The sequence below is a fragment of the Triturus cristatus genome, chromosome 4_2 (genome assembly GCF_964204655.1).
Source record: "Triturus cristatus chromosome 4_2, aTriCri1.1, whole genome shotgun sequence".
In the NCBI taxonomy this organism is placed as follows: Eukaryota; Metazoa; Chordata; class Amphibia; order Caudata; family Salamandridae; genus Triturus; species Triturus cristatus.
Window position 1 is genome coordinate 723,953,047 of NC_140586.1, and position 22,344 is coordinate 723,975,390.

Below are 22,344 nucleotides of genomic sequence, written 5' to 3' on the forward strand. Positions count from 1 at the left end.
TTAATTGAATCTGGGAGATTTTGTCCTGAAAGAAAGTGGCTAGGTTTCTGCGACACTAAAGAGGGCTGAGCACACGCCCAAGGGCTAGTAAAATCTTGAATGATTTTAAGGAGCACTTTGGGTGCGTTGCCTGCCTTTTCAATTTGGTTAGTGGTGAAGTTCTCACGCATGGTTTTGAAGTTTGAATGATTTCTGGATAAAGCTCATTTATAGGTGTTCTTATCCTGTGGCTTTTTAGTTCTGCGCCATCTTCCCTCTACATTTTTACAGGCCGATTTCTCTTTCCTTAGCTCTGTTGTATACCAAAGGGCTGACAGTCACAATTTAGTGGAGCTCTGCTTTTTAAGAGGCACGGTTAGGTCCAGAACCTCCGTTAGGGTGGTGTTGAAATTGTCTAAAGTGGAATTAACGTCCAAAATATTTGCTGGAAAATTAGGGTGAAATGACTCGCTGAAAGAGACAGGGGAAAGTAAGTGTCAGGACTCTCTTGTTGTTTTATTCGTTCTTCTACTGTCCGTCATTTTGGATGTTCGAAGGGATTGGACTCTAAAGGTGATTATATAATGGTCAGTCCAAGTTAAAGGAATAGGTGCCTCACATGCACTGGCCATATTATTATTAATTAGCAGATCCAGCAAATGGCCAGCTTGGTGAGTAGGGCCAATGATCTGTTGGTACAGATCTAGCGTTTCCATGTCTGCAATAAGCTTCACTACTTCTGGCGAGATCTTCTCTGTGGTAGGTAAAATCACCCAGGAGAAGAAATGTTTTAGTAGCTAATACTTGGATGGCTATTTCTTCAACTAAACGTTGACTAAAACCCTTCCTGGCCCCTGGTGGGCGATATATCAAAGCCCGTTCCAGCTTTCCGTAGTGGATAGAATTATTTAGAAATGCCTAATTCCATCGAGTCGGTACTAGTGGTCATAATCTATGAAACGTTGAGTGTGTTTTTAAAAGCTATGGTGATGCCCCTCCTGTTTTCTGGCCTCTATCCAGCCTTATTGGTTGAGAGTTATCCGGGATGGCTAGAGTGATGGCCAGGAGGTTGGAGGCCTTCAGCCATGTTTCCGTAAGAAAGCAAATGTCCAGGGACAGAGAGGTAATTAAGTCCCATACTTCAGTTGCGTGCTTAGCTAACGACCTGACCTGAAATTGCAAAGAAAACTTTTTATACCAATTTTAGCAGGGTTAGGGTAAGGAACAAGGCTGATTTGGAGAAGGCGTTTGACACCATCAATTGGTCATTCCTGTACGCAGTGTTGGACAGAATGGGGTTTTGCCCACATTTCCGTCATTATGAGAGGCTACTTCACTCCTCCCTGGCAGCCCAGGCCTGTGTTAACAGGGTGTTGTCAGAACCCATTTCTACTACGAAGGGTTATAGACAAGAGTGCCCACTATCTCCCCTCTATTTCGCCCTAGTATTGAGCCCCTGGCCAGGGTCACTCGATGAGACGCCTAAGTCCAGGGTTGGCATTGGTACAGGGAAGTGAAGACCAGATAGCCTCATACGCAGACAATGTACTCATGTTCCTCGCTAACCGCCAGGACTCAGGGCCACATGCGCTCTGCATCCTCATACTCTTCAGGGAGGTCTCAGGGATCCAAACCAACTAGTCCAAACCCGTATTTATTCCTGTCTATGGAGAAGTGGATGTTGACGCATGGCCATTAACCATCCTCATTTTCGAATACCTGAGTGTTTGTATATGGCTGGAGCCGGGCCTGATCTGACCAGATTGTGCTGGATACCTTTTGCCAGCCAATATGTGAAAGGGGACTCACTATGGCCGACATCCATTTCTATTATAAAACATCCCATCAATTAGTGACTAATGCCGAAGTTGAACTAATGTTCTTCATTTGCTATACGGCGGGCTGATACCTTCCTGCTCCCACCAGAGTGGCCCTCCAGATATTGAGAGGGAGTTCCAAATGATGGGTTGGGATTGGAAGCCCATGCCTCTCTGGATGGGTACCTGTCTCCGCCATGCTGCCAATTGGAGGGGTTCACCAAATGGGATAGGTTCGGGATCAAATATCTGAGCCCAGTGATGAAGCTTTTCCAAGACCTACAGTCCCTCTTTTTTCTCTCCAATAAGCAATTTCACAAATATGTCCACCTTAGACATGCTGCCAAAGTGAACTCCACACTCTTGCATGATTACCCAGAGTTCAGCCCTTTGTACGGCAAGCTTATTATGGGTGCACTTGAGAAGGGAGGTACCTCTCAGCACCACAAGTCATTACTACTTAATACCCCGGATAAATGTACACCCATTATACACAAATGGGTGCAGTGGGTGGGCACACAGGAGGAAGCAGACTGGAGAGATGCCCAAATACCCCCTCACACTCTTGCCATCTTGTCACAGCTGCGGTTGATACAAATAACCTATTTACATACTACATATGGTTCTTGAGACCCCCTTCATTCTCTTCTTGGGATTCTGGAGGATATGGGTGGCAAACGGGGTCAGCGTACAATGGTGGGTCTGGCCCCATTTTTGTAAAAAAGGTACACTGCGCAATGTTGGATAGTGAAGCTCCTGCCCAAGCTGCCAGACTGGCGATCAGAAAGGGACGAATGTGCCAAGATGCAGGAATCAATATACAGGGCCAGGGGTTGCTCTTCCAAACACATGCCTGGATACCCTCTCTATTGATTAGTGTGCTATACAAATCAATACAAAATAACATAACAAACATGCAAAGATATAAGGAACTTGGTGGGAGTACTCTGGATTGTTCAGGATGAGTGGAGACTTGCGTTGAGCTCTCAGTTGTCTTTCACCCTTGTTGTGCCTAGGTGGTGAGAAGCCATGTGCGTGAAGTTTGGTGTTGGTGTTGTTTTGATGTCACACAAACCTCAATGACAAAATATCTAGTGCACATATCTTGTTCTGTTTTGAGTTCAATGTTTATTATTTTTTTTAATTCGGGAGAGGAGAATGAATCATACTTTTCTGAGTAAGTATCTGCACCGTTGCAGCACTTCCACACTCACTAATTGAAAAAGGAATAAATAAAATGATCTAAGAAAATAGGTCAGATGCACTACCGGTCAGAGACTTTTCTTTCTGTGACCAGAAATTGATTTTGCGTTGTGCCAATAGGTCGGTTTGCAAAATAAGGAATCCACGTGGTTTGCAGTCTGATCTGCGTAATTTTATGTCAAGGCAGGTGGCTCAAATTCAGCTGTCTTTCTTGCCATTTAATTCAAGTGAATAAGTTACTGCAGCAACTTGGGAGTTGGTCATTCTTCAATGGTCTGTGACCAGAATTCTGGTCACAAACCATTGATACACGTGATACTGATTCAGAATTTGGAAGGGAGGACCAAAACACACACCTTCCAAATACCGAATCGGTATTATTTGAATTGGTATTATTTCTACATCAATTTTCAGATTCGGCAATAATTCATCAACTCTTAAAATGGGTATAGTAAATTTGAAAAAACAAAATTGCGGATGCAAACTCCAAAACGAGTGTATGCATCGGAATAAATTGTGTAGACCTGAAATGCTTTTTTGGGGATTCTGGTGAAGTAACTATCATGTGGACAATAAATACTCATATAATTTCACAAAATAATAATAAATGCCTAGTGCATAGTTCCTACCTCCTAATACGAATAATAATGCAATAGGGCTGATTTGCAAAGATGATGTGACGCACATTGCATTTTTATGAGTGAAAAACAAGTTTTGAAATTCAAAAAATTATCATTTTCATAAGTAAAACCATTTTGTAACACAGAGGGTTTTGTGTGACTAAATCTCCCCCTTTGAGCTCAATTGTATTAATACATATTGCAAAAATACTTTATTCACTTTTATTACACCAGCTGCTGCGGGGTGGGGGGGGTGGGAAGGGGGTGAGTAAGTTATAAAGATTGTATTCATTTGCCCACTTCAATTGTGTGTCAGCCGGTGACATTACAGCCACCCCATTGCAGTGAACAGATTTTCTGCAGTAGAAGCCCCTGCCATTCTTTCAAAGTGTATACTGTCTGTGATGTCAGGGGTTTCTGCAGTGTTTATATGCTGCCTTTCCTGGACCTTGCACAACAGCTACACTTTCAACGAGTCACCTCTTGGATAGTCGGGTGCTGGGAACTTAGGTGAGACTAGCTACATTTTCCTCAATCACAATGGCACATGTATTCATAAACCAGCTTTGCACACGTAGATGCATTTCTCCTTCCTTACGCGTTTCAAGACACATGGCTCTTGTTCACAGGATTCATGGAGACGAAGCAAGGTGCCTTCATTTACATGCATTTTGAATCTCGCCCCTTTGATTGGGCCTCGCAGGTGAGTTCATTTGCAGTGCATGTATGGACTTGTAGTTCCAACGCATACATTATTACCTCCAGGCAAAGAATTATTGCCTAATTAGCAAGCTCAGGCTAACCAGCCGAGGTCGGTAGTGGGAGTACCTGCCGGGCGGTGACGTGGGGAGGGGCAGGGTGGGGGGGGGGGAGCAGTAAACTATGGATTACGGAGGTTTACAGGTAAGTAAACATAAAAATAAATAAAACAAATTTTGTTGCGTCCACTGCATGCCCAAATGCGATGCAGTGTGCACAACGAAATTCGTTTTATTTATTAAATGAAGAATGGAGAATGAAAACCTGCTCATTGAGAAAAAAGCCACGTCTTTAGTCCTTAGTTGTACATTGATTTTAAATGTATTTTGGAGTTTGAACTTGTTTAATTTTCAATTGAACATTCATTTAGGACATTTGAGCCTTATTTGGTACTACATATGTTTTTAACTATCTTGAAATGTTATGTTAACATTATCCCGGTGACTGATCCCTTGATGTTCCTGATTTGGTGTGAGGTACACTCCTAGTTCAATTCACCTCTATGTACTAGTGCTCAATTTTAGTAATTCCTCCCCTTGCCAATTACAATTCACTTTATTTTAATATTAAAAAATTAACATATAATACATTAAAGATCCTTTTTTAAATTTTGATCTTGACTGTGTTCTTAATTGTTGGTGAATGTTTGTGAATTAGTTTGTGTAGAGGTTGTATGTTAAATGTCTCAGATTCTCTAACATGTTTGTCACGAACCTGGGGCTACAAGCAAGATGGTTCACCTCCCGGGAGCTGACTGCGTCCTTCTTCTGTTGCAGGGCCACCTCGAGAGCAGAAGTCAGGCAGCCCGGGAGAGGCTAGAACTTCCGTGGAACTTTAGCGCATCTAGAGGGGGAGACAAAGCAGACCCGGAAGGCGAGGTGGGCGGAGAATCGGAGAGCGCGTCATCGATTGGCCTGATCAGAGGAGAGTAGCCTGCTCCAATAGGGGACCCAGACTCCAAAGGACCCGAGGAGCCCAAGCGGGAGGAACCTGAGTGCAGAAGGGACTCGATAACTTCTGAGGGAGAGAGGGAGTATCGTGTCTGCCGGTCAGACTCCACCCTAGCCACGTCCCAGGAGGATCATGGCTCAGCCAGGTGGGTGAAAGGCTCCTAAGCAGAGCCTATACGCAGGAGTGAAAGTCACAAGACGGAGGTGGTTGAGAGAGAGAGAAGGGGAGAAAGCTGGGTTGACAGTAAACCTCTTTAAAGGCAATACTATTTGGGTAGACGCAAGACTACTTGAGGTTAGAGGCAAAGAGAATTCTGTCTTGCCTGAGTTGATGTTTTCTTTTCTTTTTGGTATTATCTTTATTCTTTCGACTACTTTCCCTCAACTTGAGCACAGACTTTTTCTCCTGAATCACTCCTCCATTAACCTCACAATTTTGGAGGAGATTTAAGAAGCTCATTAATCTAACACATCAAAGAGACAGTAATAGCAGTGACTTACTTAATTTCTTCTTTCTGTTGAGGGTACTGTCGGACAGGAACTCCAAAGGCCCTACAGAAGAAAAGAAGACGTTGTTAATATTGGACTTCTGTTTCTTTTTTTTGTGCCTTCTGGGATTTGTGAAATAAAAGACATTGAGTTACCACCAAAAACAGACTGACTTTGTGTTATCTGCTCTATATGAGATCACAATGTTACATTACAATATTGTAAACACACACATTCATGGCTATGCAGACAAGAGATGATACACAGTGAAGTGTAAGTAGAGTTAATATTTATTTGATGTTGTTTGAAATACACGAACAATAAAATTGTTTCAATATGCATAAACAATTGTGGAGTAGAGTTTTTAACAATTACAGTTGTGTTTTGTGAGGAAGGATGATTTAGTGGTAGATAAACAGTTTATAGTGGTATTGGCTGTTGTACATGCCAATGGGGCATGGTTGTCCATGTTTCCATCTGTGCAAGACCACAGGCTATGGAGTTGTGGAGGTGGAGTGGGGGATGTTTGTTGGTGCTGTAAGTGGGTTGTTCATTGTATTTGTGGGAGGGGTGCCCTTGCAAGTTGCTGTTGTGCCTCAGTTGACTGAGGTGTATGCATTGGCCATGAAGATTGACAAATGCACCTGTGTGATATGGCCTGTGTCATATGCATGGCCTATGCATGTCACCTTGAAGCCTCACCTCTGCTGACACACTATTGCAACTTCACCATGTCTTAAAGACATTTTTCAATGGATTCGATCTTCAGTCAGCCTTGGTACCTTTTCCTTGTGGGATGTGATGTTGCAGAATGTCTGCAGAGAGGAATGTGGTAGGAAATGCAGTTTCTCCAAGATCACAAGATTTGCCCACGCCATCTCATCTCCCTGCAAGCATAGCTGTCTAACTATGACAGTAGGTTGTCCATTAAGGAGAGGATTTATATCTAGGACGTTGTCAGGGGGAACATTTTAAATGGGGGACGAGTCCTCCCTTCAAAATAAAGACTGGAGTTGCACCTACATTGGAAGGTGGGGAAGGGGAATCAGCTGGCATACCTGTTGGATCAGAGGCAGAGTCAGCAGATTCCTGCGTAGCCAGTTTTCCTGGCTTCACATCTACTGTCTCGGGACTTGCAATCCTCAGGTGTTCCCTAGAAAGTCAGGTAGCTGGCCTACCCTTAGGTCTATGTGGAAGGATTTTCCTCGATGGGCTTAACCGTCGACTGCTCATCTTTCTCTTCAGCAGTAGCAACTGCAGACCTGGCAGCTTGAGGGAGAATGGGGATTTCTCTCAGGATTTCATTACATCCTCCACTTTTAGATGGAAAGGCAGCATCATGAGGCTCTTAGGGCCCAGATCTGTAAGAAATGTGTAATATAATTACTATTTTGACATTACGAGTTGTGTGCATGTCTCAAGCAGAAATGTTATATAATATTTGAAAACTACAAATGAAATTTTAGCATAAAGAAACATTAAAATATTTTAAAATGTTAGGTGTTGGATAATATATGACTAAATGCATCACATATAATACATTTTTACCTGTACTTACTGTGATTTTTTTCTTTGTAGACAGACACCTCCAGATCAGCTTCTAAATCTGTGTCATGTAAGAAGGTAGTGGAAATGTCTCATTAGATCCAGCAGCTAGGAAAAATAGGAAAATTCAGTTGTGTGACAGTGGGAGTGAGGATAAAGATTAATTTTGTTTTAGTGACACTTCTTTTTCTTTTCTCACTGCCAGGGCTTGGAATGGCCTCTGCTTGGAATTATGGACAAAGAAGGATAAATACTGCTTCAGACGCAATCTTAAAACTTGGTTATTTCAATCAGATTATCAGTAGACTGGCTTTTGCACTTGTTCTCAACTATGCTGCCCAGCACCAGGACATTCTTTGAATAGTTGTGCACTTTACAAATATATTGACTGATTGATTGATTGAAAGTTAACATCAACGTTATCAGGGTATTTATACATAACATCCTAAAATCTGAGATAGACAGAAAAAGTACAGTATCAAAATACGTTAAAAAGAATTGTGTAGTGGGCACATACTTACCTAAATGATAGATGGTATAGTGCTGAATACCTACTTGCACAATGTCCCTTGTTGTTGTATGTTTGTGGGGGTGTAGTGTGGACTGTAGGGGCTCAGGAGAAAGACCGAGCTTGGAAATATGCTAACAAAAATAATATTATTGTATACTAACCTACCCATGATACACATGGTATTAACCAGAATATACAAGCCTGCTAGATAAAGGGATATAGCTGTTATTTGTTGTTAAATGACGTTATGTAAGAAATGGCATAAGAAATTCCATGTATTGTTTGCAATGAGCTTGCAAGAATAATGTTTGTTGTATGTGTGATTTATGCCAGGGGAATGTTGCTTCTCTATACTTGACCATTCTGAGTTTTCCAAAGCAAAGGTAGAGAACTTTGCTTCCACTTCGAAGATCTATGCCTATAGGTCTGTGTAGTATCTACGATACTAAATGGATGGTGGATTTACAAAGGTAAACTTAGACGTTTGGGCTAAACCTAGACCAAATCTCTAAGTTTATAACTTCGGGAATTCACAAAGGGCATTTACAAGTACTATCTTTATGTCCGCACTCGGAGCAGAAAGGAGGGTGTCCATTGGTTACCACTTCTCCTTGTAAAAGATACAAAGGGGATGCAAATAGAATGGAAGTCCCTTATTGATTGAGGTTTTGCATCTATTCAGATATCTCATCGGATACTAGAGTATTCGGGCGTCTTGTCAGGCTAGAAAGAGGATTTTTGTTTAAAGGTCGAGTTGTAGTAACTCAGTAGTGTATAATCCAGATGTACTTCCCAATACATTTCCTGTACAGTAGCCTTTATGGCTTTAAGAGCATTTATTTTATAGCATCGCTGTATCATTTGAAAGTAGATATTTAGTAAGTGAATCCTAATTCCCACTTTGTTCTATACCTTAAGACTGTAGGGGTATAACACGTTTAAGATTATAAGTGGAGAACATACAGAAGAAGCCCCACCGCCATTTTTTTTATGTCACCAAGTGAACCAAGTTTAAAGTGGGTCAAAGTGGAAAGAAGTATTTGCACACTAAGCAAAAGTGTGTGGAAAGTAAAACTTTTTCGATTTTTCATAGTTTGGATCCGGTCGGGGCAAGAGGCATTTGAACACCTCCCAGAGCTAAGCGAGGAAGAAGCAGAATAATTGAATGACTTTGTGGGTATTAAAAACTGGACAAGCATTACTTACCAAATGTTAGCACAATCTTAGAAAGATATCACTTTGGTAGGAGAGTACAGCATGCACAGGAGTTGGTAGAGAACTACATTACACAATTAAGGAAATTAGCATCATCATAGAAATTGGAAAGGCAAATTGAGGGCCAATTTATGTTTGGGTATAACAAAGAGAGAGTAAGGGACAGAATATGGCAAAGGGATACGCCAAAATTTGATTAGGTAATTCTCATTGCAAAGAAGATAGAACATTCATTAGCATGTATGGACATAATTAAGAAAAAGGACCATAAGGAAAGTACTCACACAGCAAGAGAACAGGTACACAGTGTGATGAAACCCATGAATGTGAGTTTCCTGAAGAAAAGGTTCATGGGAAAATGCTTCAGATGTGGAGTGGTTGGTCACATGGTCAATGACAAAAAGTGCTTTGCGTTAGGGGTAGTGTGCAAGTAATGTGAATTTAAAGTCCATTAAGTGAAAGTGTGTAGGACTAAAAATAAGAGAAAGAAAGTGAAAAAGGTTGGCATCAATGATTATGACCCTGAATATTATGGGTATGATGATCTGCAAGTGGGAGAAATTGTTATTCAAGTGAGTGAGCAAAGTAAATGGAGTAGCCCAGAAGACATGGTACATGCAAATTGGCATGAGTTGAAGATCTTGTTTAACTCAGGGGCAAAAATCACTTTGATCTTCGAAGGAATTTTACAATGAGAATCTTGCTGGTAGAGTCACGTTATACAAGTCAGACATTAGGCTATTAGCGTATGGTGGCAAACCTATTAGGTTGATAGTTGTTTTTTTTAGGGAGAACTTGAATACAACAGAAGGAAAACAGCAATGGAAATGTATGTGTCCTGCAGAGGAGATAGTATAATCAGTTGGCACCAACAAGCAGATCTAGAAGTAATCTTGGTTCCTGATACTTCGCCTCTTAAGAAGAAAATAAATCAGAACTCACAGATGGGATGTTTGGGTGGGCATCAGATAATTTGTGTACAATGAAGGTAGGACAGGAAAATACTAGGAACAATCAAGCAGCTGTTGGCAAAAAGAATTCCCATAAGTGTTTTGTGATTGATTGCAATGTCTGACACAGTGTATGCATGAAATTATTTTGAAGAAAGATGCTAAACCAGTCACATGTAAGGTGAAGGGTGTTTCATGTACTATGAGACAACCCATACAAGATGAGCTGGATAGATTGAAAAAAGAAGAGATAATTGAAAAAGTTGAAGATTCAGAGTGGGTGACTCCAGTGGTGCTGCTGCGAAAGACTTCAGGTGGGGTGAGGTTTTGAGTGGAACTGAAGGTTCGAACAGGGAAGTAGACATATTCCTATCATGGAAATGCTTACACACTTGATGGGATGAAAATATTCTCCACTTTAGATCTTCGGGTAGTGTACCACCAGATTTAGCTAGCAGAACAATCCGAAGATTTAACGGCTTTCACTATACCCTTTCGGGTGTTTCTATTTACTCTGATGCTCTTCGGTTTGTTTTCAGCGGCCTCTGCTTTTCAAATGGCAAAAGAGAATGTGCTGGAAGGGCTGGTGGGTGAGAAAATGTATCAAGACCATGTGTTTGTCTATCGTAGCACCCGGTAAGAACATGGTCAATTTGTAAGGAAGATACTTAAAAGATTTGAGCAGGGTCTCACAGAGAAAGAGAGTAAATGCAGACTTGGATGTTAAGAAATAGTTTAATTGGGACATAAGCTGACCGTAGGGGGCATTTATCCCAACACGGATTTGGTAGACACCATCAAAAATTTAGCCATTCCTAAGAATAAGAAAGACTTGTTCAAGTTCCTGGGGTTGGCAGAGAATTACCACAAATGTATACCCCATTTTGCAGCAAGGGCTTGTAATATAAGGATGTAGCTAAAACAAGGGGTGAAATATGAGTGGTTGACAAGAAGTCTCAAAACTGATTCCTCCTGTGGTGCTGAGGAGTAATGTGATGGAATGTGCACACCCACCTGGGTATTAGCAAAATGAAGGAAATGATAAGGTTACATTTCTGGTGACCAGGCTTAGATACCCAGGTGGAGCAAGCAATCAGAGAATGTTTGTACTTTAAGAATAGTGATAAAGGGTGCAAAGCCAGGACACAGCACATGACAATACGGGAGCCCCCAGGAGAAGGCATGAGAACAGTCAGCATTAGCTATTTGTGGACCCTTGACCAACAAGGCTGGACAATTCTATGTTTTAGTATTGACGGACCTATACTCCAGGTGCCTTGAGATTAGGATCACCTCAGGGGTTGACATAGAACATGTGGTAACATTTCTCAAGGACATTTGTGCAAGGGAAGCTAGCCTAAACTCCATGTTGACAGACAATGGTGTACAGTTAGTCTCTGGTAGGATGGAGGAGTTTCTTGAAAACAGAGGTATGCGCCACAAGAAATGCACACTCTATCACCCCAAATCCAATGCGGTGGTACTAGGTTTAATAAGGTACTCAAAGCAGCCATACAGATAGCCAAACTAGAGGCTAAAGACTGGAGGGAGTAAATTCAAACAATGGTAGCATTATACTGCCTCACACCACATACAGTCACAGGAATGGTTACTTTTGAGCCTTTCAGAGGGAGGGAACCCAACTCGTTGATGTGTCCTGCTAGGGTCAATCATTTTAAAGAAGGGACAAAGAAGGACGAGGAAAATTGGAGGGGTTAACAACAACAAAGAATGATTCAAAGAAAGGAAAGATATGATGGGAGAAATGCAGTAAAGCGAACGATAGTGGCAGTAGGATATTGAGTCAGAGTGAAACTACCCACAGGGTTAGTATAATCCTCTAAGTATGGGAAGCCACTAAAAGTGGTGAAATTATTTAAGAATGCGGTTAAGCTCATTGATAATCGGGTTGGAATTTAAGTAGGGTGCTTGTGGTACAAAGGAAAACTAAGAAAATAAAAGAGAAAATTAAGATGAAGAGAATTGACAAAGAATTAGCAACTCTTTAGGTGGAAGTGAAGCACAAAGCAGCAGCAAACCACAACGCAGCAGCAGAAGAGTGAGCCTGCCACAACATCTGAAAGATTGTGAGATGTGGGATAGTCACATGTGACTTTCTGAGTAGCTAATGGAACTGTGACAATATCATATTTTCTATGGTAATTTAAGCTGAGTAATGATATATTTTCAGTTTGCTATTGAACTGTTTCAGATCAACCTCTTCCCCACTATCTCCTCCATCTGTTGGAATTGAACTGTTTCAGAGTAACCTCTTTCCCACCTTCCCTTTCATCTGTGTTGTGATAATTTACTTTTAGCAATTTAACTGGTTTTTATGTTGTAAAATTTGCTCCTGGCTGCCAAGAGTTTCAGGACTGGGATGATCTCCGTTTCAAAGAGATTGGGTTCGATCTGAATTGTAAAGGGGGAAGATGTGTAATATTTAGGATACCAAATGGAATGTGGTGCTGTGAGTTCTAAGGGAGGCAGTTGGGACGGTTGGATGGAAACTGGCAAGTGACGGAACAGCCGGGTGACTGGGGGGTTTAATTACTCAGAACTCACTTTTTCACAGTCTACTTCTACAATATGGTTTTGCAGTTTTTTAGTGGTAGCTTAAAGGTAATAAATGATGACTTAATAGCCTCCACAGGGGTATGGAGATGTATAAATCCTGCTACTGGAAGAATATTTTCACCTAAAACTGGTGAACACCAGCTTGGCAGAGATCTGCACCCCTTTGTAGGTCGAAATCTATCTGTGTGGACATCTCCACATATAGATTTCCATTTGTCAATCTGGCTCACAGTGTTGAAGGCATTTTTACAATCATCTAAGTAATCAGTGAAAATATCAATGCCTGTATTTTTGCACGTTTTGAAAAAATATAGGGGCATATCAACAAGGGCTTTAAAAGCCAAAAAAGGAGAGCTAAAACTAGCGCCCTATCAACAACAGGGTGCTAACATGCAAATTTGTATGTTAGCACCCTTTTACTCTACGCTTCCCCTTGCATCTCTAATGAGATGCAAAGGCGGCATTCCAGAGTAAAATAATAGGAGAAATGTCGCTAAGCGACATTTCTCCTATTATCAAGAATGTCGCTAACCCTGTTAGGGACAAAAAAAGCAGCGCTAACCGCGGTTAACGCTGCTTTTTTACGTCTGGTATTTTTCAGACTTAGCCATGATATCCTATGGAAGGAGGATATCATGGCTACGTTTTCCTGTCCCTACCAACAAGGTAACGTGAGATTATCGCTGGGTTTCCAGCGATAATCTCACGTTAGCCTGTTAGCGTGAGGATTTTTATCGCTATTGAGATAAGCGTTGCTAATAGCACGCTATCTCAGCGATAAAAATTCACGCTAGCCGGCGATAATTATCCTAGAGCTAAGTGCGCTTAGAGATAATTATCGCCGGTTGTTGTTGATATGCCCCAGAGTGTGTCGTTAAAGAGTGACGCTTTTATGGGAGAGGTCGTGCAATTACTGAATGCCACATTATGAGATGAAAAGCAAAATTGTCTGATTAATTGCAACATATTTTCTTTAATCAGTCACTTTTTCCGTGCCTCACTAATGATTGGAACTCTTTGGATCATACTCTGCAAATTATAGTGTGCAGACGTCCAACAGCATATATTAAGACATGTAAGCGAAGATCATTATAAATGTCACGTTTACAATTCTGCTCCCCTGAACATGATTTTTTTCTGATGTTCAGAAAATATAAGTACGTATAATATTTCTCTTTATGTGTTTGACTATTCAGATACAAATGTTTATTCACGAGCATCTCTGATATCAATTACTCGATGAATTAGAATAATTCCATCACATGCTGAATGTTTACACCACCCCCTTTTATATAAATGAAAGAACTGCAGGATAGCACTGGACTGTGACCGACTGCCAGCTCCAGGTGAAAGGCAGACGCATCTGACACTGATCACCCTTCTGCCTGTTATTCAAGGTCATGCGCAGACTGTATCAGTGTAGAATCGCCCTTTTAAGTGCAGTCATACCATTGGATACTGGACGTTGGAAGAGACAGGGGTGCCCTGGGGGTACCCACGAGGGCCCTTGACCACCATTCCATCCAAAGATGGGAGAGGCTCCATGGGACAATGTCAAGGCACCTAAGGCTTACTCGTGACAGAGAACCCTCACATGGCGTGACCCTACTCTCCTCCAAAACAGCCAACTGGCTGTTCCATATTCTCCAATCCTTCAGAAAGTTGGAATTAGAAGAACATTGGGGCATATCAACAACAACCGGCGATAATTATCGCTGAGCGCACTTAGCGCTCGGATAATTATCGCCGGCTAGCGCCGATTTTTATCGCTGAGATAGCGTGCTATTAGCAACGCTTATCTCATCAGCGATAAAAATCCTAGTGCTAACTGGCTAACGTGAGATTATCGCTGGAAACCCAGTGATAATCTCACGTTAGCTAGTTGATAGGGACTCACAAACTTAGCCATGATATCCACCTTCCATAAGTCAGTCCTGAAGCAGGTGTTAGGGAAGTAGCGATAACAGGTGTTATCGCTACTTTTCCTGACGCTATGCTTCATAGCGTGGGGCTTGATGATAGGAGAAATGTCGCTTAGCGACATTTCTCCTATCAGGTCAGGAACGCCCACTTTGCATCTCATTAGAATGCAAAGCTGGGCGTTAGACATCCCCACGCTAAAGCAAGGTTTCACGCGTTAGCGTGGCCTTGCTAATATAGCGATAAAATTATCGCCGCTTTTCGGCCGAAAATGGCCGCTAAAGCGGCGATAATTTTTTATCGCCTTGTTGTAAATATGCCCCTCAGTTTGTCTGGGGAATGCCACTTGAAAATGAAAGCAGACCCCATTTGATGGAACCAGCATAGGTTTGTGCAGCATATTAGGTTATAAATAATGGGGCCAAGACTACCTTGCACTGTTTCATTTTATGTAAGGCCTCATTTAAAAGTTGGATAGAGCGGTATTCTTGTTTGGGGTACTGTTCTGCCAAAAATAAAAAGACCCAGTGATCTTGATCCCAGATTTGCTGGAGGCGTTTTCACAGGCTGCCCTAGGTTTTTGCCCGGTCTCAGTCCATGACTCCCCACTGATATCCTTATAGGGTACCAGTGAGCATGTAATGTTCGCCCCACCTCCGCCCCCCAAAACCACAGCCTCGATTGTCCATTGCCGTTCTCCTGTCCCACTCCCTACAGCCCCAGTCTCATATACATGTGCTCCGAGAAGTTGGCAAATGAGTGCTTTAATCCACATGGGAAAAGGAATACCATGTGGAATTCCACCTGAAAAAACCCATCCATTCCCTAGGAGTTAATTCATACTAGGCAGATTTCGATTTGGAGATATTGGCTGGAAAAGTTATTTCCAGCCCCTTGGTATCTCCAAATATGCTTAAAACTGAATTGACACTTATGCATTATTATATTTTCATGTAGTACAATGTACACTGTACAGTATTTTATGATGGCTTGACACAATTTCACATACAGCTTTATCCTGTTTTCCTGATCTTAGCATGTACTTTTTTGATTAGATCGGAATAAAACCTGGTAAATTTACACGCCTGGTTTGGTATTCACCTAATTCATGGACTGAAAAAACCCTGGCACCCCTTATGTGTTTCTCTTTATTAAGATGTGAGCTTGGGTCTAAGCTGTTCGAGTCTCAAATGTTTGAGAAACTGACTAAATATACATATGTTCATGGTAGAATTGCAGATAATTTCAATCATCCTCTGAAAGTATTTAATGTAATTTCCCTCACACCCTCTGGGGCAGATTTACTAGATTGACACGCAGCGCAGTGCAGCAGCCCCAAATGCTGCGCTGCCTGAGAAGGAGAGAGCAGGAGAGTGCCAGATTTACAGAAATATGACACTCTCCTCCCCTCTCAATAGCACCCATGCAGAAATATGCTGCTGTGCGCCACAGACACACCTTTGCACCACAGTGCAAGGGTGTCTCCATGTGTCTAGCATAGACTTAGAATAAAGTCAACCATAGCATTTTGTTGGATTTATCATTACCATTCTAGTGAGTCCTGGAATTACATTTTCTGGGTTTTCCTGGCAGAAATTATTACTTAATAACTTCTTGCCATGTTAACCTTTGTGGCTGGGGATCTGCAATTAGGAAAATTAACTGGGCAAATTCTCCAACACCAAGGCCTATAAAACATCTTTTATAAGGGCCCTGTCTATATCTACAGGACCCCCATCACCTGGAACACCTCAAAAATATTGCAGATCCTCACTACACAGTGCTCCTTACACAAAAGTCGTTTTTGGGAAGCACTTTACTACCATGTGGGAAGTGAAATGTGCAATATCAATAAACACAAGGCATATAAAACGTATTTTATAAGGGTCCTCCTTATAAATACCTGACCACCCGCCACAGGGACACCTAGAGGAGACCCTGGGGGTACCTAATTTGCCAAAATATTGTAGTTTAATTATTTATAAGTGCCCCAAACACAAAATTTGAGCATGGGCACAAATCACATGTTAAAAGCGGTGCTGCAACACAAGTGCGGAAAGGGCTGCTGGCCTCTAAACTATATACCAAGGACGTACAGGTAGTTTCAATCCCCCTGCCCTATTATGTACTAAGGCCTTATAGGGGAGGTCATGCCAATTATAGGGGTACCCTTAATTATAGTATACCCTAGTGTATGTAGGTGTTTTCACTGCAGTCTAAGTGTGTTTTCAGCATTGCATTGGCCCTGTGCCTGGTTAGGCAGATCCCAGGGACAGTCAGTTATCACCAGTACCAGTCAGCAAAAAATGGGGGTGCCAAGGGCACAAGATGACTTTGCAACACCTAAGGTTTATGAAAAGTTTAATTGCTGAAAAGTACAATACTATTACAAAAAGTATAAACATAGAAACATATGTGTAGCCATTTAATGGAAGTCAGCAGGCCTATGAGTTGAATTACATTTCATGGGAAGAAGTAACCACATTTGAAAATTGTTCAAAAAGACATGTAAGAGTATGTGAAAGAGTACTGCATTAGTTCTTCTTTATGTGCTCCAAAAGTTCTTCATGAATAGGCTTCAAAACATCTAAAATGGGAATGAAATTACAATATTCATATACAATTAGTACAAATTAATAAAAATGTGACCTCTTTGCACTGTTACTGAGACGGAGTTAGAGGTGTTGGAGCCCATTCATAAAGAGTACAGAAATGAGTATTCCTGATGTACTACTTTCTGCACTCATAAATGTCTTTTTGAATCGACCACAATGTATCAACATTGGCTTCGGCCCTGAAAGCCCTTCTGCTTGGCTCTTCATGTACTACCCTATAGCTTCTTACTTTTCTCTCTTCCTTCTGGTGAACTTGTGCTTCTCTGTTCAAGCTTTGCTGGCTTCCAAGCACTATAAATTAAGCAGGGTCTCCAGAGAGACACAGATGTCTTCTTCCCAAAACCGACTGCTGGTTTTAAAAGAAGTTAAAGAGCTGCAAGATAGTGAAGGGAGTCACATAGTCCTGAAGTTATAATTAAGCAGTGGGGATGAAGTAAATTTAGGCCATCAGGTTTTTTAATGCTATTGGCACGCTCACCTCCCACTCCCATGTGCCAAGTGTGAGATCTTCAGTCATTTGTTCCCTGTGCGTCACTGTTTATCCAACATGGCCATACTGACAATTAGTTTTCATCCACCTGGTGTCTTGATGTGGATTTTGTTCCAGCACGGCTATTGTGTGGCGAGGTGTGGGAAAGGTGTGCCACAGCGGCCAGAGAGTTGCTGGAGCGAGGGGTGAGTGGTTGAAAAGTTTCCCCTCTCCTTCCATCATCTGGTCGTGTTTGATACTTTTAGAAAGTTGGCATTTTCTTGCCTTAGTCATTTGGTGCCTGCAGCCTGTCTCTGGTCACATGACTGGGTCTGGTTAGCAGTTGGGCTTTGTGTATTCTTCCTAGACAGCCACACACAATGGGAGCATAGGTGTGACTTGAGGGGACTTCACTGGCCTGATGAGAGGAGGAGCTGGGCCATGCCTCACTTACACTTGAATATGCTGTGCCCTGTCTGCACACAAAGGGCTTAAGAACCCTGCATTGTCACATCAGCCAGCTTAGAACCAGGGCAAGGGAGGTAGGAAATCCCGTGCACTTCATAGATACTGTCCAGAAGCTTCTCCCACCTTCCAGAACCAGGGCACCCCGGTATAAAAAGGGGCTTCAGACACCAACTCTTCAGTACACTTCTGGGACTGTGGATACTCTGCCAAGAAGAAGGACGGCTGTGCTGCTGGAGGACTGCCACTCTGCTTGACTGCTTCTCTGAGGGAACTACTGCCATTCTTTGCTGACCTGCTGCCTGCTGCACACTTGCCTGGGTGAGAAGGACTGGACTTGCATCTCTTGACCCAGGACCAGAAGTGACTCCAAGGGATTGTTGACTTGGTTCCTGATCTGAAGCCTCAGGAACATAACAGCCTTCCAAAAACCCTGCATCTGCACCTGGACTCCACCATCTGTGAGTCTATCCTTCTAAGTGGTCCCACCCCAGTCCTGGACCCTTGGAAGTAGGCCTAAGGTGCTTGCCATTGGAACCAATGCATCTTCTCTGCTGAGCAGCGCATCCCCCAAGCGGAATCGCCACATCGCCATCGCATCGTCTTCACAGTCCTCTGAACCAATGCATCCCCTGATGGCTCTGCACATTAACAGCAGAGGCCCTCGCATTTCTCATCGAAGGCAGCCTCGATTACTATGCCGTATCCCACATTGCATCCTCGCAGCTCCTCAGAATTGATGCATCCCCCGACTGCACACCACATCCCCAATACCGGACTTCGCAGCACAAACCCCATTGATGCGATCCTCAATGATGACCCAATGACCTTGCACGGCAGCCTCGCAGCATCTTGGAACTGACTAATCACTTCTGCTGTGGACCCAACGTTCCCCAAACAGGTTTTAAGGTACTTTATTCAGTGGGCCAAACTGGGGAACTGTATCCAGGCCATGATCCATTGCGGTCGGCCTGAATTTGTGACTTTGTCCCCGTTCGGTGCAACCAGATATCCACAGATGTCGCTTTGTGCTTTATGGAGGTATTTTCACTGAACCCTTAAAAACTGAGGGGCTTATTTACAAGTCCCTTGCTTGTAAATAAGCCCCTGGATATCTAAGGTTCTACTAATTGGATTTTTGTCGTTTTGGTCTTGTTTTATTTATTCAAACCCACTCTATTATTCTAGCACTGCCATGGGCTTCCTTTGTGGTGTGTTTTTTAAATAGTTTTACTGTTTGAAGTGTTGCACAAATACTTTACACATTGCCTCTAAGTTAAGCATGACTGCACTGTGCCAAGCTACAATGAGGGTTGAGCACAGGTTGATTTGTGGCTTGCTTGTGCCTCACACAGACAAGGATCGTTGTTGCTGCTTGAACAGAGCTTACAAACCAATTAACCAACAACCCAATTTCATACACTACTTATGAACAGGAAAGTCCTTGACCTTACCAGAAGTTCCAATCTCAAACTCATGGGAATAGTCATGCGTAGTGCTTTCTGCCACACATACAATTTCATGTGACGTTTTTATTTGCTTGAGGTGACTTGCATTTATGTAATACATTTAACCTACTCCTTTGGTCCAGCACTGTAAATTTTGCAGTGCCAAAGTGTAACATCAGAAACTGGGGGGAAAAAAAATCTGATGCTTCTGATCTTTTGTGTATCTAGGACTAACAATTACCGAGTCCATGGATTGGGGGGTTCATACCGCTAAATCTACCATAAAACTAGCACAATCTTCAGGCGGGATTATGAAGGTTTTTAACACTTCTAGCAAAAGAAATGTTAGCCCAGCTCTGGAAATTTATAGGGCACAGGCAAGGGGCGGAGCATTGTATGGTGCAGAATTATGGGGCCACTTAAATATGTCAAAATTACTGCAGGTGGAGAACCAATTTTTAAGACAATTATTCAGATTACCCCGTAGCACACCTTTGGTCCCGCTACGCCTAGATACAGGTATAACTCCAATAGATGAAGTTGTAGGACTCAAACCCATCATGTACTGGCGTCGTTTGTGGACAACCCCCGAACTTACATCTTACAGGGAGGAGCTTACGGAGGTATTAAGGTCATGTGGTTCGCTGAAAATCCCATGGTTCGATCATATAAGACTCCTCCTATCTAGCCTGGGTCTGGGAGATTGCTGGTATCACCCCGAGTCTGCTTGTTTACTGATATCAAAGGGCCAAATGAAGACCTGCTTTAGCGAGCATAGATTAGCACAACTCCATATTTCTTCCGGGGTTGGGAAATGTACCAGTGCTTTTCTAGAAATTAAATCACTTTCCCGTTTTGAACCGGCAATTGATCTTATAACTCCACCTGCAGCCAGGAAGCTTTTTTTACAATTCAGACATGGGGTACTTCCACTGCGTTGTTTTACATCAAAATGGAGTAAACAAAACCCGATCCATTGCCCCATGTGCGATTTTCCTGAGGAAACAGAATTGCATGTTTTTTTCTGCTGTGTTGGATACCAGAAGGCAAGAAGGCGCTGGTTGACACAGATCTGCAGGAATCTCGGCACCAGGTCGTGCCTAGAAGCATACAGGATATTGAAATCCGACACCGGTATCCCAATAGTTTATTCGGTTGCTGGATTTTTATTTTCGACATGGTGCACTAGGAGGGCCCTTCTGAAATCCCAAAATGTAAACTGATTGTGTAAACTTATGTTAGAATTGCATTTTTTATTGATTTTTTATACACTAGTATTAAATATAGGATCCTTCCTATTTTTATTGAAGATTGCCTTTTTTAAGCTTAAATAATATATTTATTGTTCCACGAACTCTCCGACAAAAACTGTATTACTCTTGTCCTAATTCTATGACTCAATGATTCGATGATTTTCTTAATCTGAAATTGTATGTACTACTGTATTGTTTTATTTATTCTTATGTACTTTTTAGGACATCTTGTCCGAAATAAAGTTTTGTACTGACTGGTTCGGGATTTTCATACATCACCTGCACATGTCATTCCCTCCAGCAGGAAAAGCCACTTTGCTAGTTTGAGAAAGGCCTAGTCAAGAAAAGGGGTGATAAATTTAGAACTCAAGCTCACAAATTTGCTACATTTTCTTTAAATCATTGCGATCTACACAAAGAGCAATGCTTGTTACATCTTTTAAATAATAGAGGCCTTCAGCAGGGTTTTGCAGTGGAAATCCATACACTCTGCCACCAGGGGCAGGTGGTGGATCACCTAGATCTGCCATGTACTCTGCTCTGTTCCATTCCATCACCTCTTATGGTGGCTAATTATCCACATTTTTCTCCCTGTCTGGGTCTCCATGAGCCATTGATATTCATTCGCGCTCCCCTCCCTCCCTCGGTGCAAGGCTCCAGGGACCCAGCCCAATAGTGTTTCAACCCCATTTCCCCAATATGTCACCTTACTGATCCCGTGCCCAACATCAACCCATACCTGTTCCTTACTCCAAAATGTTCCCGTGGGTAGCTTACCACACACAAGGTCCTGCTGTAGCAGCCTCAATTTCCAAGCAACAGCCTCAGCTCCACACATTTCTCAGTCTGATTACTTGCCGTTACAATGATGTATATAACAGCCTGAAAATGTAAACAAATTCACTGAACTTTTGGACCAACGCAAAACAGATTCACTACTTGTGTGATATATGATTTGGCTAGGTGTTTCTGGTGAATGCTGTGCAGACGAAGTGACTTGTGTGCTTTAAAAATGTTCTTTTCCTATTCCCTTCTATTCTAATTATTGCTTGCTGTTCTTTCACTACTACAGTGTGAATAAACCTAGTGCAGATGACACCAACTGGCTAAGTACATTACTATAGATAAATAGACACATTCCCATTCTTTCTTTGTTTTGTGCTTGCCTCTGTGAGGACAGACCCATTGCCATCCTTTCTTTGCTATGTGCTTGCCTGTGTGCAGAGGGGCAAATTGCCTTAATCTTCTAGCTTTCTGTATTATTAAGTTCATAGACACATTACCCCCTCATACAGTCCTCTTTGTCCCAATCATTACATAGTGAGTGCGTCCCAAACTTCGACAGACCCATATCACATTCGAATTTCTTTTAATGTCCTTTGAACAGACAACAACTCTGCCCTCCTATGTTTCCTCCTGTTTTGTTTTCTGCCGTTTTGATAGGTAACAAGCAGTGATATAAATCACAATGGGGGCGGGGAACAAAGGAAGGAAGACCACAACGAAGATGGTGGAGTGAAAAGGTTATCATTTGTAAGCAGTTATCACAGCACTACAGT